The sequence below is a fragment of the Pongo abelii genome, chromosome 4, assembly GCF_028885655.2.
Source record: "Pongo abelii isolate AG06213 chromosome 4, NHGRI_mPonAbe1-v2.0_pri, whole genome shotgun sequence".
Classification (NCBI taxonomy): domain Eukaryota; kingdom Metazoa; phylum Chordata; class Mammalia; order Primates; family Hominidae; genus Pongo; species Pongo abelii.
The window spans coordinates 133,612,640-133,633,514 of record NC_071989.2 but is presented as its reverse complement, the minus strand read 5'-3'; the positions used below and the strand labels follow the sequence as shown (position 1 = coordinate 133,633,514).

At 36.8% G+C, this 20,875-nt stretch overlaps 1 long non-coding RNA gene across 1 annotated transcript in view; it reads right to left on the bottom strand.

Annotated features, from left to right (window-relative positions):
* Nucleotides 1-7,654, bottom strand: part of LOC134761494 (uncharacterized) — a 200,231-nt gene extending 192,577 nt beyond the window's left edge. The window contains exon 1 of the long non-coding RNA XR_010140172.1: nt 7,533-7,654. This is a non-coding gene — a long non-coding RNA (uncharacterized LOC134761494). The remainder of the gene's footprint in view (nt 1-7,532) is intronic.
* Nucleotides 7,655-20,875: the final 13,221 nt, after the last annotated feature.

Genomic DNA, 20,875 nt, shown 5'->3' with positions numbered 1-20,875 from the left:
AAAAGAGATGCTGACAGATGAAGTAGTCCTATGACGAAGCGCTTTTTTTTTTTTTTTTTTCAATTTGAGGCTCAAGGTTTTCTTTTCCTCTTTTTAAAATTTTATTTAATGCTCATACAACCAAATAAAAGTGAAAGAGCAACAGGCAGTATTGAAGAGCCCTCAATCTCATTCTGCACTTCTTTCTGTCTTATACTTCCAGCATTGATTGGTGCCTCAAATATTTGGCTATGGAGCAGCCATAATAGGATTTCAACTATGTGCTGTCAGAGAATTTCTCTAGGGGTTTGGACCAGTTCTTCACAGACAACCTCAACCCATTAGCTTTACAACCAGACTGATGCACTTGGAAGAATCATTAAAAAGACATGGTATAGAACAATCTTATCATCAAAATGTACAAATACTCTATGTTTAATACACTTCACTGCATGACTATAAAAAAATTATCAATTCAGCAAGTTACTTTTCTGGATAAAGTCTTTATGGATACTTTTAAAATATGCATTCTGTCACTTGTAAGAAAAATCTTCCTATTCATTGCTTTGAATGGTGGCCAATATCTAAAGAAGGCAGAATCTGAGTGCCACATGTTTAGTGAGCTGATTAGTTGCCAGTTGCCATGCTCTATAGAGAGAAAAAGAGGAATTGCAATTTTAAGATAATCTTTTAAAATCTGTCATCATTTCCCACTACAAAAACTGTGATACAGCATGTTAAATAGAAGATAATTAGTCTAGTGAAGGTCTGGTAATTGTAAACTCATTCCTAATTAAAAAAAAAAAAACACTGTTATTTTGCTGGGAAACCATCCTTATCACTTAGAAAATTCAGGTTTATAACAAAAGTGCATGGGCTCAGTAGCTAGAGGCATAAGAAGGGGAAACTAGAGAATAGCTTTGGAGCACATCCTCTGCTCAATATATTTCATATAAATAAGGATTGAGTGAATCAAATTAATTCAATGAAAATAGTGCAGATTTTGTAGCAATAAACAGTTGCAAATTCTGACTCAGCTCTTTATTAGCTGTGGTCTTAAGCAAGTCATTTAAATTTAGTCTCATCTTCATCCTCAATAAAATGAATAATAATAACATATGAGGATTCACAGCACACCTACAAAGCCAGTGCAGAGATTGGCAAATAGAGTTGCCCAATAAAGTTTTTCTGAAAAACTATATTTTGTTTAATGTTTATCACAGTGTGCTATGAAAAAGAAGAGTTCAAAGAGGAAAATATTAAATTCAACCAATGTGACATCTGCTAATCTAAAATTGACTTTCTCTCTCCCTCAGTATTACCCCAAACTTTATCTCAGCCCCAATTTACTAGCTTCTTCTTCTTTGTTCATAAGAGGGAAGAGTTTAATTTTCCTGGCCAATTTATCACTTCCACAGTGACCAAGAGTTTCCCTGAACTGTTCCCTCAACACAGGAAAGACTGAATTATTTCCCATAGCAAGAATTTCACTTGTCCTTTTGCTCTCTGCTCCCCTAGAGCGCCTCTGCGTGCTGGCTAAAAAAACAATCTGAACCTGAGAAAGAGAACTTGGTGATCTTATTTTTCTTCTGATTTACCAACCCTAGTTAATATTCTTCACCCTTGAGTAGCAGTTGATTTTTATTTTACAACTTAAGTAAATCGACAGGGAAAAGATAGATATACTCTTACAGATAAATCATCTAGTTATGGACCCAGACTTTGCAGCCAACCTGCCTGGGTTTTCTGGGTTCCCTGTTTGTTGGCTGTGTGACCATGGGCAGGTGATTAATTTCTCTTTTCATCAGTATTTTCACCTGGAAAAAGGAGTATAAAAATACTACCAACCCCTTAGGGCTACAGTGAAATTTAAATGAGTTAATACATGCAAAAGACCTTAGAACCTATAGTAAATGCCGCATCAATTTTGGCTATGATTTCCCAAGGGTCTCTATTAAACCTATTTCATAGTTAATTTTCATGCATATATGTATATGTATATATGTGTGTGTGTGTATGTGTGCGTGTGTATGTGTATTTGGAGATGTGTATATACATATATATCTCCAGCTAGTGACGTGTAGTTAAGATGGCTGGTTTAGTCCAAGCAATGTAACCTGACCCCTCACCCTTCCCAGGGCCCCACTGAGTGCATATGCTTGAAGAGAGGTGCTTTTAAAATGGTTTCTGTCCACATCAGGCCAGTTGCCTTGGGGACTTTCCCCCAAATCCTTCTTCATCCAAAACCTCAAAAATTATGTCTTTGCAATTAGATTCAATCCCTGTCTCTAACACAACATCCTGAAGGTCACAGGCCATCTTTCACTATCCCAGAAAGGGACCAAACCCCAGCATTCCCATCTGCCCATCCAGGAAGAAGCAAAAAGCTATCCAGGGCCATAGTGCTGGGGAGCAGGGATTTAGAAGGGATAAGAGAACTAATCAAGAATGCTTGATTTTCAACTCTCTTTGGATTGTATTTCTTGATATCATTTCCTATTTCCTTTCCCAAAAGTTGCTGTATCTCCTGCTTGACAGGCATTTCCCTGTTCTTGGAAGGCTTGGGTGTCATTGGCTTGCTAACCTATACTGTTCTCCAGGTCTTGGGGCTGAGCTGGCAAACTGATTGTAGGTGAGCCAGACATCTCCTAAAGTTCACATAGAACTTTTAGTGTCTTAATTAGTTACCAGTATTTAAAACTAGTAGTATTTCACCTAACAATTTGATTTTAGCTTCTCCTGAAAATTTGAAAGATTTAGCAAAATTGGGCCCAGCATCTTTCATAGTAATAACTGTTTGGAGCTCAATGTAAAGTAAGCCAGAATTCCTACCACTCCTTATTATCTCAGCCCATCTGTTGTACACTCATTTATGCAGCCTGCAGAGGCCCCTGAAGGTTCTCAAATGTTTGACCTTTGTCTTAGGAAGAACCATTTTTTCCCCCTTGGTATATCCTTTATCTTTTCCTCCTCCTTCTTTTAATTTTTTCCCTTCTTCTTCCTTCTTCTTTTTTCTTTTCCTCCTTCTTCATCTATTCTGCCCACTGGATAGCCTCAAGCACCATGGTCAAGAATTAGACTGAGGAAAAGGTACACATGAGACTGACTTGAAATCAAAGATTTTAGGCCCACTTGCTCAAACTAAAAGAATCCTCAGCCATAATAGCTGTCCAAGGTGAGCTAGGACACAAGAACCATCTCTTGTGTCCCTTTATTGCCAAGTGTGCCATCCCTGTCTAATTTCATATCTCCTGCTGGGAGAAAAGAGGTAGCAACAACATTATTACCAATAACGCCACGCTCTTTAAAAACTGCTTGTATTGAAACAATATAGACCTTCTTGCCTCTGTAATTATCTAATACCATTCACTTACTGCTGGTTCCATCATTAGTCATACCATTGCATTATCCATCCTGCGCTCTGTGGATAATGGCTTCCAATGACCCTTTCAACAGTTGTTACTGAGCTTTGTTGATGACGACCACAATACAAGAATATCCAGGGTATGCAGAAAAAAATGCAAACCACCTTTTGTTTTCTGGGCATGTTAAATTTACCATACAAAAATTTACATTGTAAAAACATAGAACTACACATCTCCCAACTGAGTAGGCCATAATCATAGCATTCCTATAATTTGATTATTTTCAATGTTGACTGCTCCCTCGACTTCCATATACCACAACCAGCAGAGACAATAGGCAAAAAGCCCTTAGGTAGGATGGACAGAACAGTCTCATTCTCACAAGAAATGTCTGTTCCTCATGTGGTACAGCTAAAGACAGACCAGGGTGAGTAAAACATCATTGTATCAATAAGAAGCAAAAGAGGATATCAACTGAAGGGCCTGTTGGCTTTGCATAGCACTTTTCTGTCCTCTGAAGAGACTCCTGGTCTCTTCAGGCGTCCCCCAAGACTGCCTGGTGAGGGGGTAGACTGATAATCCTAGGTGCCACTGAGGGTACATACAGAGTAAATAACACCATGGCAGCCCCTCACCACCTTTGTGTGCCGGACTTGAGGTGATGCTGTGGTGAAAACTCAAAGAGCCAACACATGGCCTTCACATGCATTTTAAACTTAAAAGTCAACGGTAGATGGTAGGCAAGACAGAACGCTGAAATCGTTCTGTGTCTCATGTGAATGAGGATGTGTCAGCTTGTCAACACCATTCTCTAGGCCCAACTCTGCATGATCCTGAATGGAAAAAGCAGGCTGGCCAGTGAAAAAAAAAGCACTCTGCATAGCTCCACCATCCAGAAACTGGGTCCTGGACACAGGCCCCTGGGATGTCCCATAGATGAGGGTCTTGATGCTCCTTAGAAGCATCTGATCAACCCTTGTTAAAGGTGGGGCGGGGGTAAAATGGTGGGAGAACACCCTGAAAGAAAAAAACATGGACCAGGCGTCATGTGTCCCTGGTGCAGATTCAGGTCACCTCGTCCCAAAGGAATGGTTGGCCTAACCAGGCCCAGGCACCAAAAAGACCTCACTTGCTTAAATCTGAGGGCAGTATTGGCCATTTAGGCACTCCTTAGAAGCATTTCTGAGACTCTTTTGAGGAGGGTTAATATGGGTCACAACTCTATTCTGTGGTTGTTGGTTACTCTAGCAAGCTGGTGTCTTGCCCCATTCTTTCTGGCCATCTGTTGCTATCACATAAAATGATTCTCTTTTTTCTCTTAATATCGGCAATTTTATATTGTCATGTCACTTTGCTTTTAAGCTGAAAAACATTCCACTCAAATTCTTAACCACAATCCACAACAAGGCTGTGGGGTTTAATAAAGCTTTAGTAACAGCTTAAGAGTACAGAAGGGACATGAAAAAAAGAAAAGGAAAAGAAACAAACAGAAATAAATTAGGTAAGCATTCCTGCTCTTACAGTCTCAGGGCCATACCCCATCCCAAGGATTCTTTATGACCATTGCCCAGTTAGACAATGTCAGCGTAAGGTAGGTGCCCAATGAATGAATATTAATTAAATGACTGAATGAAAAGTTGAAAATTCCCTTGCAGTGGGAGAGTCTTTGACTATATTCTTCTTAGCCTGGAGTTACTGCCCCTACCCTGAGTCTCAAGCCTCACAGAGGTGCTGATAGGCCATTCTCAGATCTGCCACACAGTTATAGAATTACCCTACTGTCTCAGTTCTATTCACTGTGACATTTACCTCTTTCATTATTATTCACAGACATTTAACTCTCAGGTTCCATTCCAGGATTAGATCTTGAGTTTACCTTTATAAAAACAAAATCCCATTGGAAGTTTTTTGCCACCTCCTCCACCCCACCCCCAAATAAGCATCTTTCTAGGCAGAATTCAATACCAGGAACACTAATTTTGAAACTGCATTTTCTTCCCTTCCTTTTCTCCGCAGCCTTCCAGTGTTTCAATTGCCAGACAGGATTCAAGGTTCAAGTTTCTGGACTTTTCTAACCACCCAGCAGCCCCTGCAAGTGGTTACATTTCCTAAAGAAATGACCAGTTTGGGGTGGGAGGCAGGGAGATAATTTGCGTGCCACTGCACTCCAGCCTGGATGATAGAGTGAGGCTCCGTCTCAAAAAAAAAAAAAAAAAAAAAAAAAAAGGAGTGAGCATTTTGCTTGGCTTTGCCCTCTGTGTTTAGTTCTTCCTCATTACCCTAGCAATGATGGCTGGTCAAAGAGCCTGGCCATCTCTACATCTTTTTCCACTTTAGAGACAAGACCAACAATTACCAATGTGCATTATAAGTTCACTGCTGAAAGCCTTAAATTGTTAGTTTAAATATCGAGTAACGAGGGAGCTTTCATTTCCTAAAAGTTGTAATTGTTTAGAATTCACAGCCTTATATTTATGCTTCGACAATTTCTTGGGTGATAAATGCTCAGTTAGTATCAGGTTTTAAACTTAATTTACTTATAATCTACATACAGTGTTAGTTAAGAGTCCCTACTTATAAATGATAAAACTTGCTGTAATTAACAGGAGTGTGGAAGGAAGAAGAATTGCCTTGGGCCACACATACGATACACTTACACTAATGATAGCTGATGAGCAAAAAAAAAAAAAAATCTCATAATGTTTTAAGAAAGTTTATGAATTTGTGTTGGACCACATTCGAAGCCATCCTGGGCTGCATGCAGCCTGTGGGTCATGGGCTGGATGGACAAGCTTGTAATTAGAGTTTATAATGATTCTTCCATCATTTAGCCTCCCTTTTCAAAAATAAGGTATTTTTCCCTAATAGCTTTTGCAACTTGATAGTTAATTGTTAAAATAATCACTAAAATAGCCATCCTACCTATGACTCCATAAAGAAAATCCATTTGTATAAAGGAAGATTAAGTGAATAAATAAATAATTTTGCTTAATAGTAAATTCACAGCTAATATAGAAGTTACATAATTTAGGATGGGCTCCTCTAAATTACCTTTGGTTAATTATAAGACAGATCAAAATGTTTAAAAATATAACAGTTCGAGTTAGCATGCAGTCCTAGGTAATTAAAGAAATTGTGCCCTTTTTTGTATTTATTTAAATAAAAGTAAAATATTGACCTTCCTAACTATCCTATAGTCTAGTCCTAACCTTGCCTGGAAGAGGGTGATGATTTTTAGAGTTATGATTGTTAATGGCCTTCAAATGCAGCCTGCACAGGCCCTTAACTCCCCAGTGTACAGTAAGGTTTAGCCCTTTCCAGATGGGAAAATGATAAGGACACTAGAAAGATAGTAGGTCATTCTTGGGCAGCTGCCAGAAACTTGCAGCAAAATGAATCACGTAGGGCTGTGGTGCTTTAGCCAGCATTTTTCCATTTTAATTTATCAAGCCAAAGCTTGTTGACATGAAAGTGAATGAAATTGTTATACAGTGGGCTCTAAAAAGCCAGCTCAAGGGTTTAGTGGAGAAGAGCTCTGACTATAAATAACAAAGAAAATACAGGGAATGTTCTTTCTACTAGCACCTGCTCTGTTGTTTGAGCTGCATCGGCAATTAACTCAAATCCCAATATCAGCAGCAACTGGAAAAAGGCCAATTCTTTGAAATATGACAGAGGCTCCAAAATCTGTTGTAGATGATTATCAAAGGGCTGATTCTCAAACTGGTCATTTTCGTTTTTTGATATGTAGGGCTGTATTTATTTGTTTATCAAACGTAGTAAAGTAACTGACTGAAATGACAAAGTATTATTGATATTGCTAGGAGAGTGGCTTTGCAATCAGAAAAGGTTAATGCCATCCTGCTTGAAAAAAAAAAAATTTTGCAGTGACTTGTCCAAAGAAGAAAACAATGAAATAAATCACTGACTAGCATTCACAAATGAAATCTCTGCATTTAGCTGAAGCATATAAATCAGGTTTTACAGTAAAAACAAGATATCCGCAATTTCCACCATGAGTAAAAGAAAAAAACTAGCTGATTAGACTAAGATTTAACACATGTGCATTAAGGAAAAAAAAAAAAACCTTCCTTGATGAAAGAGTATTTAACATTTTAAGCCTCTACTTAATGTTTTCGCACATAGTGACTCCTGATTAAATATATTTGTCTTAATAAAGAATGTTACCTGTACTAGCAAGAGATGAAGTATACTACTGTCTCTTTTCTTCTGAGGATGGAAAAACACAATATTTCCACTGCATATGCTCACATCCTGTGGAATCTGGAAAAAAATATATACTCTCTGAGTCCATTTATTTCTTAATCATTGGGTTTATTTATTTGTGCCTTTACTCAAATGATATTTATTGAATATCCTTTTGGGGCAACACACCATATAAGGTTCTGTCAATTTTCTCAACTGACGTTGCAGATCAGTCAACTGAGTATGATGCCTACTTTTTTAAAATCAGGAAAGATAAAGTGTAAATAAATACTTAGGCTATAAATGCAAAGTAATAAATATTTCCATTGAAGAATGAAATATTAATCAAAGCTTCCTACTATCACCATTCTTTTTCCAATTTGTGAATTCACTTATATTTATATCTCACGGAAACATAAAATTAAGTGCCATCTAGATTCATAATAATTTATTGTCTTTATTTAAAATAATAAAATTACATGCTGCAGTAGCTCTGGAAAATCTAGACTATATGTTCACTATACTATAATCAGTACTCTGCACATAGACCATTAGGCCATTCCACATATCAACATTGAAAGTCATTTAAAATTGCTATTAATATTATTTAATGATGATAATAAAAGACTAGACTCTGCAATTAACTTTGAGAAAAAATAAAACAATGATTAACATTTGTAAATGCTTATTATGTTCTCGGCATTTTGCTAATTGCTTTATACATTTACTAGCTGGATCATTATATTATCCCTTTGGGGTAAGTACTGCCCTTCTCAGCATTTTACAGACGAGGAAACTGAGGATCAGAACATTTTGCTAACTTGGCAATATCTGATTTTGGACCCAGATGAGCAGTACTACAAACAATTATACTAATCTGAAACAGATTATAAATATTTAAAAATAAAAGATAAAGTGTTGTTTACAGATAATATAATTGCATATGTGAAAAAATGGAATGAACTAGAAATCTGTTACAAATGAAGACATTATGATATTTATATAGTTAATAAATATAAACTCTCATATATAAATAATAACCAATTTAAAAATATAATGGAAGAAAAGATCTCAATCACAGTCCCAAACAGAAAGATCTTTGCAAAAACAAACTTTATATGGAATGTGTAGGACATTACAAGGTGAAAATTTTTCAGAATCTATGGAAAGACATACTGTATGCCTTCAATAAATTGCAATTTATCTTGTTCTTAGAAATAAGAGCTCAATGTTAAATTATCATTTCTTTTGGAAAAAAAAAAAAGAACACTCTAAAATCTACAAAATAAAACTGTCACTACAGTAGCCTGAAAAGTAAACATACAAAACTAGCTGGATTATAAAGAGGAAGAATAAGGAGTTGTACCAGATAATAAAACATACGATAAAGCTGCAGTTCATATCACTTTAGTAATAGGCCAGGAATACACAAAAGCATCAATGGAAAAGAAAGTCCAGAAACACACCCAAATACATATGGAAATTACCATGAAGAGAGCATTTCAAACCAGTGTGGGTAAAGATAAAATTTTCAATAAATCTGTGATAACTATATAGTCATTTGGAAAAAATAAAGCCACATCTCCAAATCACTACTTAGATAAAAATAAACTCCAGATGGATCAAAGATTTAAAGTAAACAATGAAGCCATTAAAGAACTGGATGAAAACGTGACTGAATTTATTTATAACTTAGGGCAGAGATGGTCTTTCTAAGCAGACACAAAATTCAGAAACCATAAATTTGATAATTTAGACAACACTTAAAAAAAAAAAAACTCTTTCAGCAAAGCTTAAAACATTACAAAAGGAAAAAGCATTTAACAAACAAGAAACACAGGACCCACAGCTAGTTACCTAAATTTAGGGAAAAAGCTTTACAAACTAATTTTTAAAACAGAGAACAAACTCACAAAAAACAAACATCAATGAACAAAAGAGGGCACTTTATAAGAAAAGAAACAAATAGCTAGTCAGCATATGAAAATGTCTTAACTTTCCTGACCCTGAAACAAATACAAATTAAAAACAAATACAAATTACATAAAAACATAATGATATATATTAAAACATGATAATTTTAAAACAGGGAATAACTTAAATATCACTCAGATTTTTTAAGTCATGGTATATCTAAATAGTGTAATAATGTACAACCCAGCCAATTAAAAAATTAGAGTAGATCCGAGTAATATGAAACATTTTATCACTTAACCAAATATTTAAATCATTTTAAAGAGTGATAAGAACCATAAAGTGAAAAGGTGCTAATGATAGATTATTTCTAGCTATAAACATTCAAAAAAGGTGACTCTTAGAGAGTGAAGAGATTTTAAAGAAAATTAGAGAGAAAAGAAGGAAATTGCATTTCAAGCTTTTACAAAAGCCGTTCTTACAGGTGTGAGGTAATGTTTCATTGTGGTTGTAACTTGTGTTTCTCTTTTGATTAGTGATGTTAAGCATTTTTTCCCGTTACCTGCTAGCCATTTGTGTCTTCTTTTGAGAAATGTCTGTGCAGGTTATTTGACCATTTCCTAATTTTTTTTATATTAAGTTCCATATATATTTTGGATCTTAACTCCAAATTAGATGTATGATTTGCAATATTTTCTCCCATTCTGTAGGTTGTCTCTTCACTCTGTTGATTGTTTCCATCAAGCTTTTTAGTTTGATGTTATCTCACTTGTCTATTTTTGCTTTTGTTGTCTGCACTTTTCAGGTCATATTTTAAAAAATACTTTGCCAAGACCAACGTCAAGAAGCTTTTCCTCTGTGTTTTCTTCCAGTCGTTTTATAGTTTCAGGTCTTGTGTTTAAGTCTTTAACCCATTTTTAAGCTGATTTTTGTATATGGGGTGAGATAAGACCCAATTTCATTTTTCTAGATGTGGATATTCCATTTTCCTGGCACCATTTATTTGAGATTGCTTTCTCCATTATGTGACCTTGGCACCTTTGTCACAGATCAGTTGACATAAATTGTCATTTTGTAGTTTAAAACGAATTATAAATTTTAAAGGCTTATATATATTTGGCATTTTCCTTTACCTATTTTTGCCATATGTGTATGTGTATATATTTTATATATATATATATATATATATATATATATATATATATAATTTTTTTTTTAAACAGGTCTTGCTTTGTACCCAGGCTGGAGTGTAGTGCGCCATCTCAGCTCACTGCAACCTCCACCTCCTGGGCTCAAGTGATTCTCCCACCTCAGCCTCCCTAGTAGCTGGAGCTACAGGTGTGCACCACCATGCCCAGCTAATTTTTGTATTTTTTGTAGACTTGGGGTTTTGCCATGTGGCCCACGCTGGTCTTGAGCTCTTGGGCTCAAGGGATCCTCCCGCCTCAGCCTCCCGATGTGATTACATAGACTTAAGCCACAGTGCCCAGCCATTGCCAGATATTTTTTATTGCTATTTTAAGCAAACTAATTTGTGGCACTCAAACACCAGATGAATACAACTGATGTTTCAAGAAACTGCCAAACACAAACATTTTCACAGAGGCCATAAATAGCAATGCCAATTAATTTTCTTGCTTTCCCTTTTCCTTTCTTTCTTCCTTCTTCCCTTCTTCCGTCCTTTCTTCCTTCTTCCCTTCTTCTGTCCTTTCTTTCTTCTTTTCTTCCCTACTCTCTCCATCTTTCATTTTTCCATTCTTTTTTTCTTTTTCTTCCTTCCTTCTTTTCTTCCAACAAATTGGCCAACACTGCATGGCAATCACAATTCCAGGTAAAGTGAATAGAGAAGTAAACAAGATAAGGCTTCCAACCTCCTACTGCTCACATTCTAATGTGAGAAAATACAAATAAATAGTACAAAGTATTCCAAATAAAACATTTTTTTAAATGTAACATGAAATAGACATTTTTAGATAAACAAAAGCTGAAAGAACCTGTTGCCAGCAGACCTGTGAGAAATAAATTTCATAGTTTATAAGCCACCCAGTTTATTGTATTTTGTTGTAGCGGCCCAAGCTAGCTAAGACATATGCTGTGTTAATGGATTTGAAGGCTCAGTGATGAAAAAGTGTCAATTACTCCCCAAATTAATGTGTGATACAAGTCTAATCAGAAATCTAACTAGGCCTTTATGTAGAAATTGACAAGCTGATTGTAGAATATACAGGGAAATGCAAAAAATCTAAAATATCTTTGAAAAAGAGGAAGATAGTTGGAGAACATTCACTATCTTACTTCAAGACTTATTACAAAGCTACAGTACACCAACAAGAAAGTTACAGAGAAATAAGGACAGAGATATAGTTCAATAAAACAGCAGAGTCCAAAAATAGATGTGTATACGTACAGGTCTATTTTTTATTCAACAAAAGATCGAGGCAATTTAATATGAAAAAAATGTTTTTCAGCAAGTAGCATTGCAACAACTGGATAAACGTATGAAAGAAACATGAATTCTGACCCCTGTCTCAAATAATACACAAAAATTAAATCAAGATGAATCATAGACCTAAATGTAAAAGCTAAAGTCTTAAAATTCTAGAGGAAAATATAACAGAATATCCTTACAGCCTTGGGGTAGGCAATGGTTTCTTAAAGAGAAAATAGGTCCAGGCACGGTGGCTCACGCCTGTAATCCCAGCACTTTGTGAGGCCAAGGAGGGTGGATCACTTGATGTCAGAGGTTCAAGATCAGCCTGGCCAACATGATAAAACCCCTTCTCTATTAAAAATACAAAAGCTAGCTGGGCAAGGTGGTGGGCACCTGTAATCCCAGTTACTCAGGAAGCTGAGGCAGAAGAATCGTTTGAACCCTGGAGGCAGACGTTGCAGTGAGACAAGATCGCTCCATCACATTCCACCCTGGGTAACAGAGCTAGATTCTGTCTCAAAAAAAAAAAAAAAGAAAAAGAAAAAGAAAATAGTAAGCACCAACCATAAAAGACAAAAGAAAAAAGAAAGAAAAAAAAAGAAAAATTTGATTTCAGCAAAATTAAACCTAACAACCCAGCTTCAATAAGATAAAAATACAAGGCTCAGACTAGAAGAAATATTTGTTATATATATATAAATGATAAAGGACTTATATTCAGAATATATGAAGAACTACTAAAACTCACTTAAATGACAAGTACATAAGAAAGAAAAACTTGAACAGACCTTTCACAAAAGAAAATATATGAATGGCCATAAAGCATATAAAAATCTCAAAATTATTTATTGTCAGATAAATGCAAATTAAACCTTCAGTAAGATACCACTTCACACCCTCTAAAATAGCTACATTTAAAATACTGGCAATACCATGTTGTCAAGATAGTGGAGCAACCTGAATGCTCAATATTGATGATGGTGAGAGTATAAAATGGTATAAGCATTTCCGAATACAGTTGAGCATTTTATTATATGCTACATTTATCATACGATCAGTGAATTTCACTCTTAAGGATTTATCTAATTGCCCCAAAACACTTGTACTTGAAAGTTTATAATAGCTTTACTCATAGCAAAAAGTAGGAAACAATCCAAATGTCTATCAACAGGGGAATGGATAAACATATTACAGTATATTCATAAAACGGAATTCTAATCAGAAATTGACAAAAACATGACTAATAATGCATATAACAACCTAGATGAATCTCAAAAACATTATAATGAATAAAAAAGCCAGATGTGCAAAGATACACACTGTACGATTCTATTTATGTGAAATTTAATAACAGACACAATAAATCTGTGGTGTTAAAAATTGGAATGGTGGTTGCCCATAATGGGTGGAATGTGACTGAATTGAATGGACATAGGAGATCAAGGTGTTGGTTACATGGGCAGATAGGTTTGTCAAAACTCACTTAAAATCTGTGCATATCGTTGTATGTAAATTTTACTTCAATTTTAAAAAGAGAACAACAGCAATAAAAACATTTAGGAGATGATTGCAGAAATCCAAGTAAGAGACGATCATGGTAGCAATAGAAGTCGTGAAGTAGTTGGCTGTGAAACATGTTTTGGAGTGTACAGATAAGACTTGTCTATGGATTGGATGTCAGGAATGAGGAAAAGAAAAGATTCATGGATAAGAAAGGTGACAGGTGTCATCTTCCCTGAGAAGCTTTCTCAAAGCACGGCTCATCATCTCTTCCATTAATCGTTCTACATTTTCCTCTTTTCGCCTTTGTTAAAGGAGGGTATTTCCTGACTTGGAAAGTTAGTGCTGGTCTTTGACCCAGTATCTCTTCCTTGCCCTTCCCCAGCTCTGCTCTTTGTGACACTGGGAAGGAAAGAGTTGCTCCTCCCTCTAGACTGTGTGTCCCAGGCTACCTCATCACGTGGCTTCTGATTAGGTCTGGCCAATGGAAAAAATTATAGGAAGATTAAAACATACGAGGCAGAGAGAGAAGTCAGGATTATTTCTCTTCCTCTCTCTCTGTGGAAGCATTTCTCATCATGGTTACACCTCCTTCAGGGCCTCAGTTTGCAAGAAGTGACTTCCACTCCTGGGCTCCCATAACACAGCACCACCACTTTGGTCCTTCAGCCTCGTAGTGGCTTCCTGTTGTTGCTAATACTTGGGTTGCCTCAGGGTCTCCTGACAGCTTTTCAGGATTTCTATCACTTGTATGCCCAACTTCCTGCACTGGCTTCCCTCCATTTAAAAATCATAGTATGATTTCAGTTTCCCGGGTTCAATCCTAATAGTCAAGGGGAAAAAACAGAGTTAACACTGGCAACTGCAAACCCTTAAGACTAGGTCTGGTTATGATCTTATTATTGTGGTTTGGTGCACATTCACAATATATACTTGTAGGAAACATCAACTTAATAATAATAATAATAACAGCAACTTTGCCTTACAGAATGTTTTAAGAGACCTTTTATTATCTAATTTTTCCCCTGAACATGTGCAGTAATTAGCTTAGTGCTTCTCTCAGAAGAGATGTTAGATATTATTATCACTTATAAAGTTTCATGTATTTACTATTCCTCAATAAACTGTTCTCTGAAATCTTGAATCCTGAGGAAAATACATTCATAATGAACCTCAGGCTTAGGGATTCATATATAAACAATTATGTTAAGAATATGATTTAATGAACCTCATGTAAAAAAGACAGAAATGTTTCCTAATGGACTAAAAATGTGTGGTTGTTTAAAAATATGTCTAAAAGTTTGGAATGATGACAGTGTTCTGGAAATGGATAGTGGTGATGGCTGTATCATATTGTGAATGTACTTAATGCCACTGAATTGTGCATTTAAAAATGGCTTAAATAATAAATAATATTATATTTTTACCACAATAAAAAAGCAAAAATAAAAAAGACTAAAGAAAGTAAATATTGGGTTTGGAGGTATCTGATGAAGTGCATTTTTAAAGGTTATAATTTTAAAATATGTGTATAAATGTGTGTTAGTCTAGTGTTCTTAATTTCAGAGCATAATACAAAGAAAATGTAAAGGAAAATGAGGCATAGTTTATTTCTTTTCCACTTCTACCATCTGTTCACATTAGTCACAAAGAAACACCCTTATAAAATTCATTAAACTACTGAGTTATAATTCAATGTGGTAATAAGTCTTCAACACAATGTACACAATCGCCAAATGACTATGGCAATGACATCATTGTAATGGTCATAATTACATGACAATTCAGATATTTGATCATTCAAAACATCAGTAAAATAACTATTCTTCTTTTTTGTCAGCCTCTAAATACCTCTATTCATTCTTTATTCAAGAATCTGTGGCTTTCAGAGAGGAGAAAGAAACCCAAGCCAGCAATGGGAGAGACAAAGCTAGGGGGAGGGGAATAGGGTTTGGAGGGGCAGGCAGGAAAAACACCGCACCACGCACTTGGAGAGTGGAGGGAGGGAGATGAAGCCAGCCTAATTATCAGAGAGTGAAAGGTCATCAAAATCAATTTGCAGCATGATGTACAAAGGTCATTATCAGACTCAGATTTTTTCTGCTCGTTTAAAACACAATAAAAATAAAGTGAGTGCTTTAATAACTATGATTAGTAAAGAAAAAAGCATATCATTGAGCCATCTGTTTAAATATTTGTGCTACCTTAGTTTTACTCACAACAGCATGAAAGATGAGCAGGAAGGCATTTTTTTTTTCTATTTGTTTGCTTTTAAAATCCTGACATTTTCTCCGCTGGTTGCCGAGATTTATAACACAGATGAAAGAGCTCCTCTAAAATTACTGCCCTTTGAAATCAATAGCACGGTATTTGTAATGACTTTCTTTTTATTATAGAGCACTTCATTATTATTTTTATTATAATTTTATGGGACAGTCTGGAACAGAATTCATCATTCACTTATTTGAAGTATCTCACTTACTCAATGGCACAGATGGCCTGATCTGAGGAGGAGATTTAATCACCCCGTGTTAGGCCTGCCTTGATGCTAAATAAATGCAAACCATGAGACAGACAGGAAGCAACGTGCAACAATAACATTATCTTAGTCTCCATTAAAAACTCTGCGGAAACTAATTCATTTGGAAACTGTGGAAGTTAGAGTTATAAAGCTGGATTTTTTTTATTTTGTTCTTATTTTTCCTCTAAAAATTAATATAATACTATGACATTATGGGGCAGGACTTTTGAAGTTTTTCAATTGTGTCTATCAGTAAAAAGTACATTTTACATTAGGATTCAGTACATGTGCACACATGCATACACATGTACACACACATACATGTACATACACTGAAACAAACATTTTAAGCAGTATTTGCAATTATTATATATGATGCACAATGTTATTTTCCAATCTAATTTATTTTTTTTAATGCTAGTCATGATCCACTAAACTGTTTTAACAAATGGATCTGGACTCTCCATTTGAGAAATAGATTCAGGAGGTCCTGTGTTTTAAATGAAATACATCTGTGAGTGCTTAGTGTAATATCTGGCACGTAGTAAACATTCCACATTTACAGCAGTTTTTATGAGAAATGTCTTGAACAGATTTTGCAGCTTACCACAGTTTAAAACAACTAGGAAATGCTCTATCTATAAAGGTAACATCTCTGATTTTTTTTTTTCTATTCATATTGTTCTAGCCTTGATTCAACCATCCGGTTCTAAAAAAACTGACCAATTATTGATTTTACATTGTGGACCTATATTGGTAGACAAGAAAAACACAAACATGAGGAAAAAATAACAGTGAAAGAATGAGGTTTCCTTTCTATCCTCAGCCTTTCGCTTCACTAACTATTTAGCTTTTGTCTATATTATACAATGTAGGCAAAAAGGTAAAAGTATGAATTCTGTAAAATCCCATCATTTTAAAGAGTCAATAAACTGTGACCACAAAGAAGAAAGAAAAGAAAGGGGCAAAATAAGGACTTCTCTAACTTCTATGTATCATGTCATGCATGTACTTTCCATAAGCCTAGAAGGAGACTTTTGAAATCCTTTAGCTAACTGAAGTATTTTCACACTTAATTTATTCGATCAATAAATATGTATTTATTGTAAACCTGTATTTCTATCTTATGAGAGTGTAAGTTTTATGCATGTTTAATTTTTTGTGGTTTAGTGAAATTACCCTTTCTTAAGTATTAAATTTTATGCCTCTCCTGTGATGAACCACAAATCAAGAAATATATAAAAATGTTGCTTAAGAAATTTTCTGAAACTTTTTCTTTTAGTTAAGAGTGAGAATCTGAAAATCATACCAGCACGCAATTTGAAGCTAGACTGAGACAACATTAATCTGTACTAGCCACAGATTGAAGGAGGGACCTGGGAACCATGCAAAATGCACTTGTAGAGAAATAATTACCAAACATCAAGAAGAGGTGATAAAAGTCAAATAGGAAAGGCAAGAAAAGATAGCTTTCTTTTCTATACACACTGGTGTTGTTTCCATCCAGAGGATGAAAAGATGAGAATTTTTCATTGTGCCCTTTAATATTCAGTATTCAATGAAAGTTGAACATTATTTGTTCAGCTTTGCTATAGCCATAGACCTGTGAGATGCGTACTTTGCACTAACCTTTGTAATGGCAAGAAAGCAATAACAAAAATTATGAATGGGCCTGAAAAGATGATGGGGCCCGGCAGAAGCATGCTGTGTGTAATGGAGGAGTTTGAGTTCATATGCAGGAATGCAGCATCAGTAGGAACACATAAATTCAGGTATGAAGGGAAAATGTTAAATTTTTTTCTCATTTGCTTTCATGGTTTAGCCCTATTTTTGCCAAAAGTGGCCATTCTGAAACTCCAATGTTCCATTTTCAAAACTTCACATGAATAGGATTTTCAGCATAAACTGGGTTTTATGATACACTACTTGATGAGTGTTGAGGTCGACTGAATTAACGGCTGTTCACGTAGACAGTTTGAATACTGAAGCCCAAGTACAAAGATGAAATAGTCAGAAGCGGAGGCACCCAGAAAAGCACCTCTTCTCCTTCCCCACTCAGTTTATCTAAAGATAGGAATTCTCACTGTAACTCTCCTGTAAATCAGGGTTCCAAGTTAGAAACAGTGAGTGTATGGATGAAAGTGAGCTCTTCTTAGGCTGATTCTAGCCATTCTGCTGTGCTAGCCAACCACCATGGCTAGTCATTTGGTCACAAAATGCAGGGGTCACATTCAGCAGAAAAGTTTGGGCTAAGCACAGATATGCATTGTGGTATTATTGGTCTGATGCTAGGCACCTTGATATGGTTTGCCTCTGTGTCCCCACCTAAATCTTATCTCAAATTGTAATCCCCACATATTGAGGGAGGGACCTGGTGGAAGGTGATTGGATCGTGGAGGTTGTTTCCCCCATGCTGCTCTCGTGACAGTGAGGAAGTTCTCATAAGATCTGGTTGTTTGATAAGTGTGTGGCAGTTTCCCCTGTGCTCTCTCTTTCTCTCCTGCTGCCATGTAAGATGTGCCTTGCTTCCCCTTTGCCTTCTGCCATGATTGTAAGTTTCCTGAGGCCTCGCCAGCCATGTGGAACTGTGAGTCCATTAAACCTCTTTTCTTCATAAATTAACCAGTCTCAGGTAGTTCTTTATAGCAGTGTGAAAATGGACTAATACAGATAATTGGTACCAGAATAGTGGCATACTGCTATAAAAATAACCTGAAAATGTGGAAGCAACTTTGGAACTGGGTAACAGGCAGAGGTTGGAACAGTTTGGAGCGCTCAGAAAAAGACAGAAAGATGTGGGAAAGTTTGGAACTCCTAGATACTTGTTGAAAGGTTTTGACCAAAATGCTGATAGTGATATGGACAATGAAGTCCAGGCTGAGGTGGTCTCAGATGGAGATAAGGAACTTGTTGGGAACTGGAATAAAAGTGACTCTTGCTATACTTTAGCAAAGAGACTGGTGGCATTTTGGTCCCTGCCCTAGAGACGTGTGGAACTTTGAACTTGAGAGAGATGATTGAGAGTACCTGGCAGAAGAAATTTCTAAGCAGCAAAGCATTCAAGAGGTGACCTGATTTTTTCCGAAAGCATACAGTTATATACACTCACAAACAGATGGTTTGAAATTGAAACTTACGATTAAAGGGGAAGCAGAGTGTAAAAGGTTGGCAAATTTGCAGCTAACCATGTGGTGGAAAAGAAAACCCCATTTTTTGGGGAAAAATTTAAGCCAGCTGCAGAAATTTGTATAAGTTAAAAGGAGCTGAATGTTAATAGCCAAGACAATGGGGAAAAAGGTCTCCAGGGCATGTCAAAGACCTTCATGGCAGCCCCTCCCATCACAGGCCTGGAGGTCTAAGAGAGAAAAACGGTTTCATGATCCGGGCCCAGGATCCCACTGCTCTGTGCAGCCTTGGGATGCGGTGCTGTATGTCTCAGCTGCTCCAGCTCCAGCCTGCCTAAAACAGGCCAACGTACAGCTGAGGCCATTGCTTCAGAGAGTGCAAGCCCCAAACCTTGGCAGCTTCCACATGGTATTTGGCCTGCAGGTGCACAGAAGACGAGAGTTGAGCTTTGGGAGCTTCTGCCTAGATTTCAGAGGAGGTATGGATTGGATGTCCAGGCAGAAGTCTGCAGCAGGGGCAGAGTCCTCATAGAGAACCTCTGCTAGGGCAGTGCAGAAGGAAAATGTGGGATTGGAGCCCCCACACAGAGTCCCCACTGGGGCACTGCCTAGTGGAGCTGTGAGAAGAGGGCCACCATCCCCCCAGACCCCAGAATAGTAGATCCATCAACAGCTTGCACCATGTACCTGGAAAAGCTGCAAGCACTCAACACCAGCCCCTGAAAGCAGCCAAAGGGGTTGTACTCTGCAGAGCCACAGGGGTAGAGCTGCCCAAGGCCTTGGAAGCCCATCCCTTGCATCAGCATGCCCTAGATGTGAGACATAGAGTCAAAAGAGATTTTGGAGTTTTAAGAACCCTGGCTGGGTTACACACTTGCATGGGGCCTGCAGGCCCTTTGTTTTGGCCAATTGCTCCCTTTGCAATAGGAACATTTATCATGTAAATGTACCCCCATTTTATCTTGGGAGTAACTAACTCGTTTCTGATTTAGAGTCTCATAGGCAAAGCCTGTACCCCCATTTTATCTTGGAAGTAACCAACTTGTTTCTGATTTTAGAGGCTCATAGGCAAAAGGGACTTGCCTTGTCTCAGATAAGACTTCGGACTTGGACATTTGAGTTAATGTTGGAATGAGTTAAGACCTTGGGGGACTGTTGGGAAGGAACGAGATTGGTTTTGAAATGTGAAAAGGACACGAGATTTGGGAGGGGCCACGGGCAGAATGATGTGGTTTGGCTCTGTGTACCCACTCAAATCTCAATCTCATCTCTAACTATAACCCCCACATATCAAGGAAGGGAACTGGTGACTGGATCATGGGGGCAGTTTCCCCCATGCTGCTGTCATGATAGTGAGGGAGTTCTCAGAAGATCTTGTTGAGTTTCCCCTGCACACTCTCTCTCTCTACCGATGCCATGTAAGATGTGCCTTTCTTGCCTTTCCCCTTCTGCCATGATTGTAACCCCTTCACCTTCTGCCATGATTGTAAGTTTCCTGAGGCCTCCCCAGCCATGTGAAACTTTGAGTCAATTAAATCTTTTTTAAAAAAATAAATTTCCCAGTCTCAGATAGTATCTTTATAGCAGTGTGAAAATGGACTAATACGTATCTGTACTCTGGAAAAAAACAGTCTAGGTTTGAATCTTGGCTGTGTTCATTATAGTTGTATACAATGACCAAGTCTTGACTTCATCATCAGAAAAATGGGAATATAATATCTCTCAAGATTGTTGGGAGAATTAAATGAGATATTCCAGATAAATCCTTGAATCACAACCAGGACATAGTAAGCCTATAATAAATATATTGTATCTTTTTTATCACAACCAAAAT